The sequence below is a fragment of the Dermacentor silvarum genome, chromosome 2 (assembly GCF_013339745.2).
Source record: "Dermacentor silvarum isolate Dsil-2018 chromosome 2, BIME_Dsil_1.4, whole genome shotgun sequence".
Classification (NCBI taxonomy): domain Eukaryota; kingdom Metazoa; phylum Arthropoda; class Arachnida; order Ixodida; family Ixodidae; genus Dermacentor; species Dermacentor silvarum.
This window is the reverse complement of record NC_051155.1, coordinates 165,243,492-165,256,613: the sequence shown is the minus strand read 5'-3', so window position 1 is coordinate 165,256,613 and position 13,122 is coordinate 165,243,492. Positions and strand designations below refer to the sequence as shown.

General features: G+C 45.4%; 2 non-coding genes across 2 annotated transcripts; both read right to left on the bottom strand.

The window, feature by feature from the left end:
• Positions 1-1,223: 1,223 nt before the first annotated feature.
• Positions 1,224-1,307, bottom strand: Trnal-uaa (transfer RNA leucine (anticodon UAA)). The gene has a single exon. It is a non-coding gene; the product is annotated as a tRNA-Leu (tRNA).
• Positions 1,308-3,373: 2,066 nt separating this feature from the next.
• On the bottom strand, positions 3,374-3,457 carry Trnal-uaa (transfer RNA leucine (anticodon UAA)). Its single transcript has one exon. It is a non-coding gene; the product is annotated as a tRNA-Leu (tRNA).
• Between the last annotated feature and the right edge of the window lie 9,665 nt (positions 3,458-13,122).

Genomic DNA, 13,122 nt, shown 5'->3' with positions numbered 1-13,122 from the left:
AAAAAGAACAAAATTATATCCACACAGGGTGACAGCACTTGCTGGGCAAGTGAGAGTTGAAAAATTGGCGCGTTTTTCAAACATACAGAAGGTGTGGTATACGGACGGTCGGACGGGAAAACTTTATTGATAAAAGCACCTGCGACGTTGCCGGCCCGGGCTCAGGCCACCCTGGCATTATGTGCAGTGAGGCATAGCCTTTCCATCGCTTCCCGAGCCCATAGTTGGTCGTCTAGCTAGATCCGAGCTAGTCAGAGCGCTTAGCCTTAGCTCCTCGAGAAGGTCCGGTTCTATGTTGTCTTCTCTGTATATTGCTCTCATCTCTGCGCATTTCCATAAGACATGAGTCATGTCTGCGTGTTCGTGCTTGCAGAGCTCGCCGCTCGCTTCTGGATATTGTCTGGGATTTACTCTCTTTAAGTGTACTGGGTTTCTGAAGGTTCTGGTTTGCAACATTCTCCAATCTTCTTCTTGATATCCGTCTAGTTTGTGCGGTTGTGGGTATGCGTCTCTTTGTTTCTTATAGTGTGTCAGTATGTCGTGGTACATGACTAGTGTGTCCCTGTCGTCCTGCATCGCTTCTTCGCCGTCGTCGCCTCCTCCGTCTTCCCCATCACCTCCGCCGCAGTCACCTCTCCGCGGGGGGTGTTGGGCTGTCGCTGTCGTCGTCGTCGCAGTACCGTTGCCGCTGCTGCCAAAATGAAACCTTGAGCGCGAGCGCTGGCCGCTTTTGTGTTGGTTGCGGTGAACGCCATCCGCGCGCCGCTATAACTGGCGCGCGTTTAAATGGCTAGTTTATAGCGCCACTCTTGAACACCATGTTATGCACCTGAAAGGCAAGTCTTCTGGCGCGCGCGCCTCCCCGTGTCTCGTGAGAGAACAAAAAAGTTCAGTCTTTGTTTGGAACCCATCGCTCAAGGTCTCATTACTCGTCGCCCGCGCTAACAACCAACATGGGCTTCTCTTCGAAGAGCCAATGGAAATGATAGTCCAGTTGACGTCACAAGCCTCCAGCAGCCCTTGTCATACGGCCAGGTGAGGAAGCTTTGCTGATATGACGAGCGCACAGCTGGGTGATCAGCTATGTTAAGCCGAAGAACTTGATGCGGAACAGGCCTTCGTGGAAGAAGCACAGGGTGAGTGCGTCGTTGCTGTACCGTTTCCGCGGCTGCCAAAATGTCTGCATTGTCTCAAATGTTTATAAAATAAAAGCTTACACCAGCTGTCAGGAGTGGGGTTCGAACCCACGACCTCTTGCGAGGACCAGAGCTTAAATCTGGCGCCTTAGACCACTCGGCCATCCTGACATCAACGGGAGTGGCGCTTACTACGCCGTTGACAGCAGTGATGCCAAGCAAGGAAATTGGTCGTTCCTAATGCAGTGGGTTTGCGTGTGTTGAAAGATGTGCGCATTTCGCAATCTACCGTGGGCTCTACGTGCTATCATAACGGATATGTTGAAAGGACAGCGCAAGGAAATCGAACACAACACCGAGAACGTCAGCATGAATATCGGACTATCGCCTCAAGCAGAATGAACTAGCCGCATGAGTATAGATATTTTCAATATAGGTGTCGCGATAAGCTAGATATATTTGAAAACTAGTTCAACAATTTCAGTTAGTTATACACTTCATAACTAATTTTACGTGTACTGTGTCTTCACCAAGGAGTATAAAGCACCTGCGCAAACTACGTTTATGTACCTCTAATAGCGCTTTATATATAATTAGCGAACGTTTTCCCCTACAACATATTTCTTAGAATTCATCATTGGAACGCGGCGCGACTTAAAAATTACTTGAAGAGGCTGTCATATCCTCCACCATAAATGGTAAATATAAATGAGGAATTTAGCGAAATCTTACTAGTGACTACTTCATTTCATACCTGACGCAGAGCCTACGGTGCGATTGCGAAATTAAAGTGTATCTAGTGGTAAAGTCATGACCATTTAGCTATAATCTGACTAGTACCATTTTCTAGCTATTCTCTCAGAAATTCGGTGAAACAGATGCGTTTTGGACTTTTTTTAAAGAAGGAATATTCCTCATGCACATAGAAAAAAAAACTGAAGCGCCAATGAACGCATTTCTCAAAAAAAAATTACTGAAGAGTGGTGGGAGTAAGCGATCAAATTCCGTCTTGAACACGCATTGCTTTCAGTGATTGGTAGCTGGACTCCAGCGACTTGTTTACTACAATAAAAACTTCGATTAGTCGCAGTTTTGTAGTTATGTAACAATGCGTCGCAATTTGACACGACGCTACCGTCCGCCTCCATATTCCAGCGGAAAAGAAAGTGCCTCCCACGGGTGACTACCCAGACATTCGTCCGAAGGCAAAAAAACAAAAAAACAAATGACAAACACATATAGGTTGTTTTATTCAGTATTTCATAGTTGCGTGGCAACTATGAAATACTGAATACTTCACTGAAATACTGAAATACTTTACCTCTCTGTGGCATGTAGCACGATTCTACTCCCTGAGCTGAACTACTCTGACAGTCGGACATCACGCACGAAAAGCTAAAATTAATAATCGACCGATTACCAAGATTTCGCTAAACAATTTTAAGCCAATTGCTTTATGGTACGTGCTTCAATTTATGAATTCCGGCCGATGAGTTCGCAAAGCATATCCAGTTACAACTAATTCTGAAAATGACACCACTTTCAGGACATACGTTCCAAATAGGCGACCATATACATTGGCGTTTCGATCAATTTTGTGCCTGAATGCTCATAACACGGTTTGTCAAAAGAGTCGAACAAGAGCTCATTTTTTTTTCTGCAGTTCGACGGCGCTTTCCTCAAAACTGGTGCCACATTCAAAATTGGATGTGGATGTGCTTAGAGAATTTGGTGGTTTCATCTCGAATATTTCACGTTGGTGTAACCCAAGGCAATCTGTGTAAAGTTGATAAGCAGTGATATGTTTATTTATCAAATAACCATCTTTATTTCATGTAGAATTAATAATTGCCCGCATCTTTAGGTACATATTGCTGATTTCACATATAGCTCTAAAGCGCCCTACATAAATCAGTTCAAAATTTAATTAGCGTTATTTTGTAAATTTTTCAATTATACATTTTCACTTCTTATCCAAGTACTGTTTGTCTTAAGTAATCCAGCTGAATGAGTTTATTAATGCCATGTGCCACAAACAATTTTTAAATTAGCGGTAACCGAAAAAAAAAGACACGGTGTATTTTCTGAAGCGTACATATGAAAAGAATAAAGCATATCATTTTTAAATGCTCCTAATTTGTAAAAACATAGGCAGATATTGGAGCAATGGCAGGAACGGAAACGCGTATATGTAATGCAAAAAAATAAAAGGCAAAAAAAAAAACAAGTTGTACGTTTGTCAGAAGTGGGGTTCGAACCCACGCCCTCTTACGAGGACCAGAGCTTAAATCTGGCGCCTTAGACCACTCGGCCATCCTGACGACGACTGCCACGATCGTATCGTAGATTACAGCTGCAACAAGGACTGTGGCTTTGACGTCATGCATCGGAACAGCTGTCGCGTGCGCAGCTGTAAGTTTTCCACGTCTGCGCTCGCCCGCACAAATGTCAAGGCGTGCGAGAGCAGCTCAGCCACATTCGTGAGCAAAGGGGGGAAAAAATTGATACGAATGAGTGCTGTACAGTTGGCGTAAAACGTTTGCGGACTACCTTATATTTAGAGATAACTAAATATTTACACAGCCCGAGCGTGGTAGATTGGCTTCCATCCTGTACGAACAACGTAGTGTTGTGCAGTTTTGTCGACTAAGTTAACAAAGTACTCTGCAATTCAAGTCTTTCTCGGAACACCTCCTCTGTAAACATTTCACGTCGACTGCACATACACAATAGTGCTGTGCGGGCGTCGTACTAACTGTGCCTATAAACACGTCATTGCAAGAAACACAAGCACAATAGTTGCTCTCTAAAGCTTGAGCTGTCTATAACTTTTATGTTCTCACTGTAAGCAGGAAATTCGTTTTCGTTTTTTTTTCAGTTTACTTTTATTTTTTTAATATTAATATGGGTACTCATCTACAACAGCAATCGGAAGCATATTGGACGGGGACTGAAAATTGACAAACGACTACACTTGCCAACGATTTTGACTGAATGCATGACGTCATCCCAAAAGCTACAGTTAGTTAAGTCTCCTTACGAGTATAGAATGCGAACGCACTATTTTGACGTCCACGTCACGTGACATTATCACAGGACGTCATCACTTGGTCATGTGACCTTGTATCTTAAGGGTCTTACTTGGTCACGTCACTATGTCACATGACGTGATCATGTGCTCAAGCTGGGTAAAGTCAATTTTGCGGGTGGACCACTCATGTTTTGTGGTGGGCCAAGCAAACTGTGCGAGTTGGTGAGGTCGATTTCGAACGTGGTTGAAGTCCATATTGGGCGCCGGCAATTTTTTTTTTTTTTTTTGCGGAGGGGGGGGGGGGGGCGCTCATGTCAATTTTGGGAGTAGGCCAGGTCGGTTTTGAACACGGGTCTTCTAAATTTCCGGGGTGGGCCAAGTCAATTTTGGGGGTGGGCGACACAAATTTTACTGGAGAGTCAAGTCGATTTTGGGAGTGGGCCAGGTCGGTCTTGAACGCGGGTCATCCAAATTTCTGGGGTGGGCCAAGTCAATTTTGCGAGTGGGCCACGTCGGTTTTAAACGTTGGTCAACTCAACTTTCGAATTGGGCGAAGTCAATTTTTTGGGGTGTAGGCCACCCAAATTTTGGGGGTGTAGCCAAGTGAACTTTGGGAGCGGGCCAGGTCGGCTTTGAACGTGGGTCAACTTAATCTTCGAGTTGGGCAAAGTCAATTTTTTGTGTGTGTGCCACCCAAATTTTGCGGGTGGGCCAAGTCAATTTTGGGAGTGGGCAACGTTGGATTTGAACATGGGTGAACTCAATTTTTAATTGGGCAGTCAATTTCTTGGGTATAGGCCACAGCGTCCGTCCGACGCCATGGCTGTTCACCGTGGGATTTCCCAGTGCGAGCCGGAGTCCAGCGCCTGGAACATGACGTCATCACTTGGTCAGTTGAGTTTTTCTTGCCATCAGATGGGGGTGAACGCCGGACGCTCACCGGATTTTCCACTTCTTTAGGCATATAAGGCTTTCGCCTAAATAACGAGTGAGTCTAGGAGCAGTGTTATACGGAACGGCGTTCAAAGGAACGGCGTTACTGGAACTAGTTCCTTTTGGGAGGAACGGAGGAACGCCACCGTTCCATTAAGGGTCGGTGGAAGTGTAATGGTAACTCATTAGGTTTATGAAGGAATGGCAGAGGGAACGGAGTTCCTTCTGTAAACGATCCCCAGCATCGAACAGACGCACGCGCGTACGTAGCACATCACGCAGGGTGGATGGGCAACCACGTGAGGCGCAAAGAACTAACGCTTGCCTGTCACGTGTCTGTGGGGCATTTTTTCTCATGAGTTCTCCGTTGTATTTCTTTATTACTAGGCTTCAAGATTATCACGTGACGCTCCCTCCGGTAGTTTCTTTCCTCCATGCCAGCTATACCGCAAAGGAACGATGATGTCAGGATCGCAGCGCCACTCGAGGGACTTCACGGCGGATGGAAAGTTTCCAGTCCTCACGTCCTCGTGGGCACCGAACCCTTCCGAACGGGTGATGTGAAGGCACTGTTTGAAAAGAGAGTGATTGAGTAAAGATGACTACGCTCTCCGCTTGGGAGCTCCACGCAAAATCTGGCTGAAATGTTCACAGCAGCGTAGGCTATCCGTAAACTGTGTTTTTTCTTCAAGCCCGAGGGTTGGTTCAGGGCGCCTTTAAAAGAAAGTACACGAAAGATCTTACATGGCTCCCAAAGTAGGATGTGTCAGCCGCGGCCCGCAATCGGACCACCAACGTCGTGTTCACAACGTTGTAGTGATTGAGCTCCCGGGGCAGGTTAGGGAGTGTGACTAAAACATGAAGCTATATGATTGGGCATACTTTCGAATGGTACAACTCCTTGGCACGTCAGTGCCCTTCGACAGTCGATGCCAATGTATAAAGAGTGGACTTGCGTAGTGAGAGTCGATATTTCTCTACGCTTCTTTTTCCCGACGTTCACTTATTGGACATGTATTTCATTCGTACGAACATTTCAAGAAAGGCAGTCTCTAACCACGAAAAGAAAGGACAGATGATTATGTATTCCATTGTTATGACCGATATAATTGATGCTCTCCGCGTTGTTTTCAAGGATTCATAATCCCTCTTTAACAAACTGGTCTCGAGAGCCACGATACGTCGCGTGCTGAAGCAGTTGAACATATGCCGGAGGACATTCTCGACGCCATCTTCGTAATGACTCCTTGTCACTTTCTTTTTAACAGCGAAGCTGTTGTAGCTAACAGTAAACAGTGGCGCCTGCTGTCGCAAAACCTCGCCGAGCTATGACGTCACTGCGTTGCCTAGCAACCGCCTCACGGAGCAGCGTGTGCCTCACCCCCCTCTCCGTGCCGTCCACATATTGACGTCCTTGACGTATTAACATATTGACGTATTAACGTCCTTGACAGGGGACGTTAAGGAGAGGGAAGGAGAGCATGCGCACGGCGCGCGCAATGCTCGGAAGAGGGAAACAGAAAATGAGAGCGAAATAGAGAGAAAAAAAATGTCACAGTTTCGCCCTAAGGGCGAAGCAATGAATGCGATAGCAACACAGCAATGTCATACGAAGTAAGGTGAGCGGCTTTGGTAGCAATATGAATTGTAGTAAACATGAGCTGATTAAGCAAGCAGGTGTGCTGCGGCGTAAGTAGACCGACATGAAGAGAGAGTCGATGACCACGAGAAGGCGCGTGTGAAACGGTGGTGTTGATGAGAAGCGCTTCCCGTGGGCAGCGCGTGCGAAGGGACACACCTGTAGTGCTGCACTGCCGATCCGGGCAGCATTGCATGTGTAGCGTGCGTTGAAAAATGTGGCCCGAAAACTGAATGAACGAGCGTGGTGTGAGCGCGCACAAACAAACATGAATAGATCACACTGAACGACTGCAGACAACGACTGTCAAAACGCTGGCAGTGAGCCCATACACCGCAGCGGGCGAAGGTACGTGCGGTCTATCGCTTCAACGGAAACTGAGCGGCGAATGCACGGCGCATAAAGGTCAGAGCCGTGTGGATATAAGAGGCGAGCGACGAGCGCGGTTGTTGGCAGAGTAGAAGTGCGCCCCCCCCCCCCCCCCCCCGCGCGCTCCCTCTGGCGCTGGCTTCCCGCTTCCTTGCTTGCGCGTGGGTGATTGAGTGCGTTCGCTCTCCGTGATAGCGCGCGTCCCCGCACGCTTCCGCTCGGGCATACGGCGCGTGGCGAAGATTTTATTTATAGGGAACCTCACGGCGACAGCGACGGCGACGGCAGAAATCCGGTTGAAATGTCCATATAATTGCTATCGCAATAAAACAAATTGTAGCAGCGCCAACGAGGCAACGCGCAGAGCTGCCGCCGACGCCGCCCGCGTTCTAGCCGCGCATGCGCCGAAGCAGTAGCGATGACGCCACCTCGCGATAGTAGCGAAAGGGAAGGTACCTCCGAAAATGATCGCCCGAGAATACCTTCCTTACATGCGTAGTTAAGTTAAACCAAATTAAGAGCCAGCAACAACCAAGTTAATGCCAAGCAGTAGCAGCCAGTAAGACTTGAGGATTGACACTTTCGCTGTGCCTAAGGTTTGCACGACCGAGTGCAAACTTGGCCGCTTTTTTCATTGTGTCCCACAGTTATATCACTTCAGTTACGCCGCCAACTGAATACTACTTCAATTAATGAGTGAATGAGTGAATGAATGCATGAACGAATGAATGAATGAATCAATCAATCAATCAGTCAACAAATAAATAAATAAATAAATAAATTTCCCAATTCTGTGATTTTGCGTGCCAAAACCACGATATCATTATGACGCACGCCGTAGTGAGGGACTTCGGATTAATTTTGACCACCTCGGGTAACGTGCACCCCGTGCACGGTACACGGGCGTTCTTGCTTTTAGCCCCCCTCGAAATGCGGCCACATTGTCCGGAATTTGATCTCGCGCCCTCTGGCTTAGGAGCGCAACCCACAGCCACTACGCCACCATAGTGGGTCAATCAACCAATGAATTTATTTATTTATTTATTTATTTATTTATTTATTTATTTATTTATTTATTTATTTATTTATTTATTTATTGTAGCACAGAGGTCCTTTAAAGGACAGTAAATCCAAAGGAAGGGGAGGGTAGTAAATACGGGAAATAAACAGGTGCAGTAATTAAATGACACAAGTATGCGTAACATGGCCGAACAAATAAAAGGCAAAAAACACATTAGAAGGATCACGGTATGCTGAAATATCAAGTAACCAGAAAATGAAAGCGCATTGCGAAAATGCAGGCAGAACACAATACGCAAATAAATAAATAAATACATTCATTAATAAATTCATTTTTAATTACCCTTACAAACAACATTTTGTTGATTAGTCAATGCACAATGGGCTTCCATCCTTTCAAAATATATGCACTCTAGCAAGTTTCACGCGATCTTTGAGGTTTCTCTGTACACAGCAAAGTTGGAGAGCATACAAAGGAAAGCGATTGGATTTATTTTTAATAAGTATCGCCGTCTTGACTCCCCTACAGAACTATTAAGACAAGCTGAACTTCCCAGCTATACAAAATCGAGCCCGACTACTTTGTCCTAAATTTCTTTTCCTTCTTCTTAATGGCAGCATGAAAATCAATGCGAGTGACTACTTACTACAGACAGGTACACGTAGTTCTCGAACAAAACACTCCAAGCACTTAACAGAATACAGTTTTCACAACGACGTATTCAGGTGCTCCTTTTTTTCACATGCAATCCGTGAACGGAACTGTTGCCTGATGACGTTGTCACCTGCGCATCACTCGAAACTTTTACCGCCAAGTTATAAACAATGCTTTGTAGCTACGATCTGCACGTAGGCAGCGCTGTGTCGTACAATGGCATTCTGATTCACTTCTCAGTGTCTTGTTGTCTGCCCTGATATATATATATATATATATATATATATATATATATATATATATATATATATATTGTTGCTGCTCATGACTCCCCCAGTACCTGCTGAGTCTTGTCTCTTGCGCAATGAAGGTCCAATATGTTTACATTTTCCTTCTTTGTTCTTCTTTTGTGTGCTAAACCTTCCAACATGGCGTTTACTACTTTTTTCCCCTCCTTTTATAGCACTTGTATAATTAATATAGAGTGCATATGTACTGCCTTGGTCACCTAAACTAATCAATGTCCGCGCCTACTTGAACTGTGTTCTCTTGAATACGTATCCTGCCCCTTTCCTGCAACAGCCTCAAACGTGAGGCTAGCAGTATGTTCAAATAAATAAATAAATAAATAAATAAATAAATAAATAAATAAATAAATAAATAAATAAATAAATAAATAAATAAATAAATCTTGGCCACCATTCAATAGCTTCCGCGACCGTTAGACCAAAATAATGATTGAGTTCTGTCTTCGGACTATATGCTAAAAAATGCGAGTTCTATGTCCGCGTATTGCCGGACGTCGTTTTCCAGCTACTTCGTTCTGTTTTGTGCAGCTTTTTTACCGCAGGCGTTTCAGAGTCTACATATTTTGCTTTAGCAGCTATCTTTCTCCGACGACACCCGAAATACGTCACACATGCCGGAACACCATCCTTAAACTGATATCACCAAAAGCGACATCGATCATTCGATTCCGATGAAATATTGGTCAAGGTCGGCTGCTGTACTTTTATATTTGTTCTTGTACGTATCCAGTACCAATAGCCAGTTCAAACTCACAAGATCACGCGCCATTCAAAGACGGAGGGAAAAAAATCGTGAATGATATTTCCAATTTTCCTCACCATGCGACATCAAGGGAAAGCCTGGGTCACGGTTTCTCTGTTCAAAAATTGATTCTGGAATTTGAAAAAGAAGAAAAAATAAACGCTCGTAGACGTCAAATTTCGTCACGTATCGGGAAACCGCATCAGTGTGATGAATGCTTGGTGATAGGCCGCCCGGCGTGTTCACTGTTACCAACCGCCACAGTAAAATTGAAATAGAGTTTTTTCTCCTTTTTTCCGCGAATACTGTACCATTCCCGCTAGAAGCAAATTACGCCGAATTAGGAATATTTTTCACTAAAAGGCATAGAAATGAGATACGTCTTGAGACTCGGCCGTCACTAAAGTGTCATTTCCGAGTTTCTTTCTTGACTACTTTTCTTTTACTTCCTGCCCCGGCCCTACATTTGGCGAGGATTTCTCTCGCAATTGAAACCAATATTGTCACTCTTATTGCACCTGCAGTCGTTCTAGTTCAGATAAGATATTGAATCCAAAATAACGATTCGGTTGATATGTCCCTCGCGATATTTATGACGTGCCAGTTCCTGAGTATTTGACCACCTTCGTTCCCAAGATCCAAATTGTATTTTACTGAACTTTGACGCCTAGCGCAGTTCGTAAACACTATAGAACTTTGGCGTTGCTTTTGTTCAGCGCTATGCCACTGAAGCTAGCTCAGAGAATCAATGTTCATGTTCGCAAAAACGTTTTTGCGCTAGACTTTTTATGTAAGAGCACATGCCGTATGATATATCATTAGCGAAAGTGGCCAGACATCGGCAGGCAGCGCCTGCGAACGAGAAAGGTCGTCAATTGGGGCGCATGTGCTGCAGGAACAGACTGGATGAAAAAGCTCGTTGCACTGCACGTAACTTCAGCAACTATAGCGCTCTTAGAACCTACGTAAACGTTTCGCGATCCAGCCAAGAAACGCAACGTACCGATCAACTCTTGGGGGGGGGGAGGTAGGGGGGGGGCAGGGGGGGGGGCAGGGGGGGGGGGCAGGGGGGGGGCAGGGGGGGGGGCAGGGGGGGGGGGGGCGTACAACACTTTGTAACATATTCGGACCAACCGAAGTACGGAAAATCAAGCACATCGTCCAAAACAGTAGCTCAAGGTTCATGCCTGAAACTGTCGAATGCGAAGAATGCGATGATTTATCGCGTCTGCGACCTGCAGCATTCACGCCTTATGCATAAGCGTTACAAAATACGTCAACGCTGTGCGATTTGCCAACACGTCCGCGTCCCTTTCTTAGTGAAAACATTGCTTGCCTGTGCGGTTATGAAGCAAAGATATATGTAGCTCACTATATAAAGTGGCGGTGACAAACAGGACGCACATTTCTTGTTTTCGTGCTTTTTCGTTTTATTATCTCATTGGAAAAACACCGGTGAGCAACTGGGCTACTACGCATTTCATGACACGTAGCCGGCAAAAAAATACCCGAGGATACCCAAGCACTTCCTATGAGTTTTGAATGCGAAAGCCTTATAATGTCCAATTGAACGCCACTGAGAAAAACAGCGGTGCAAAGTACCTGTTTGCCCCTAGGAGGACTATGTGCCAGGCACGTTGACGATGACATGAATCCTAAGCGCATGCATAGTACTGGAAGTTTGTTCTTCGTGATATTCCCCAGCGCGTGAAAGTGAAACGAAGCTGCCGTATCGTCCTTATGATTAATAAATGCTTGAGGGCTCCATCGATATTAGCATAGTTTGCATTAGGGGCAAGAGGTGTCTGTAGCTCTTGCAGCGATAGAGGGGTCGAGGGATAGAGCACCATAGCCGAGAAAACGTGCACTGAGTCATGTCCTAGACACCATTAATCATCCCGAGGAGTACCTAAATAGCTGATCCCGAGGGATGGTACGGTTGTAGCTTCACCCCTCCGAAACATTAGATGTTTACGGACAGTCGAGCCGTCACGCTTTCATTACCACCGGCCACCAGATACAAAGTCGCCTTGTCATGTAACAGCAGTTAGGGGACTTCGCTCCGAAATTATCTTGCCCCTATAGGTGCTCGGCAACCGCTGGTTCGCTTAAGATATCTTTTTTTGTTTTTCTTGGCTGCAGGCTTGCTACATCGAGATAAAGGCCATCTAATTTACCACTAAACGTCGGAATACCATGTGGGGAGTAGAATTAAACATGCATGAGGACTACGATAAACACGTTCCGCCGGTGCGTGCGTTGTATTAGTGCGTGGGCGCGCTGGCAATGATCTTGCAAAGCAGTGACTATGACTCGGTGAACAGATTATGTGAACCTGTCGAAAATGTATAGGGTAATATGCAAACACAGTGAAAGACAGATCAATAAAACAATGTAAGTTATAATAATGCTAGTTCTTTCTGTCTGGCTCCCCCCCCCCCCCCTTGTTTTTCCTTTTTTTTTTTGTTGAAGACGCATGTTGCTTTCATCTAGCCCGGAAAGGAGATGCACAGACAGAAATTCACAGGAATGACAACGGCGGGCACGCTAGAACTCAACATTGCAATATATATACCATATATATATATACATATATGCTTGTGGTCGTTCGGCAATCTCAGAAAGGAATCAATTGCCCAGAGTAGTTCAATTGGGTAATCGGTGGCAAACGTCATGCTGCACTAGGTCTTATATTGAAGGATATGTTTTCTTCCCTCTTCTCTGTGGAGTGGAAAACTTGATAGGTAGGATCAATACTGTAGGGAACGTGCCAAAGTGTGCTGCTGCCATCTGGTATCGAAAGAGCACAACAGATTCTCCGCATTAACCCCCGAATCTTCGCGCGTGAACTTCCTGCCGCTTTCGTTTGTCTGATTTGATTATGACAGCCAATGCAAAGCTCGAAACAGAGTTTTCTGTTTCTGTGCGGTCCATTACGCTGTCTTCGTTAAGTCACGTGCATCCTCATAAGCTTGATCGTGGTCATAAAGCTAAGGAAAACAAGGCTTGCACACGAAATACACGGCTCAACTACTTCTTTGGGTTAACGTAATTAAACATATGATACCTGCGTAAAAGTGGATGCCATAAGCATGGGACGGCAGAATAGTGGACAAGGTGGAGCCGCAACATCTCATTCATTGACGGATGCTCATAATTACCCTGGGGAAAAAACTGAAAGGCCAGCTAATCGACAAGAAGGCAGACCATGGCTATATATGCTAAGCAGCCTCGGCGCTTCGCAGTTCGTGCAGGTTTTCTGTACCAAGCAGACTCTGAGACAACAACA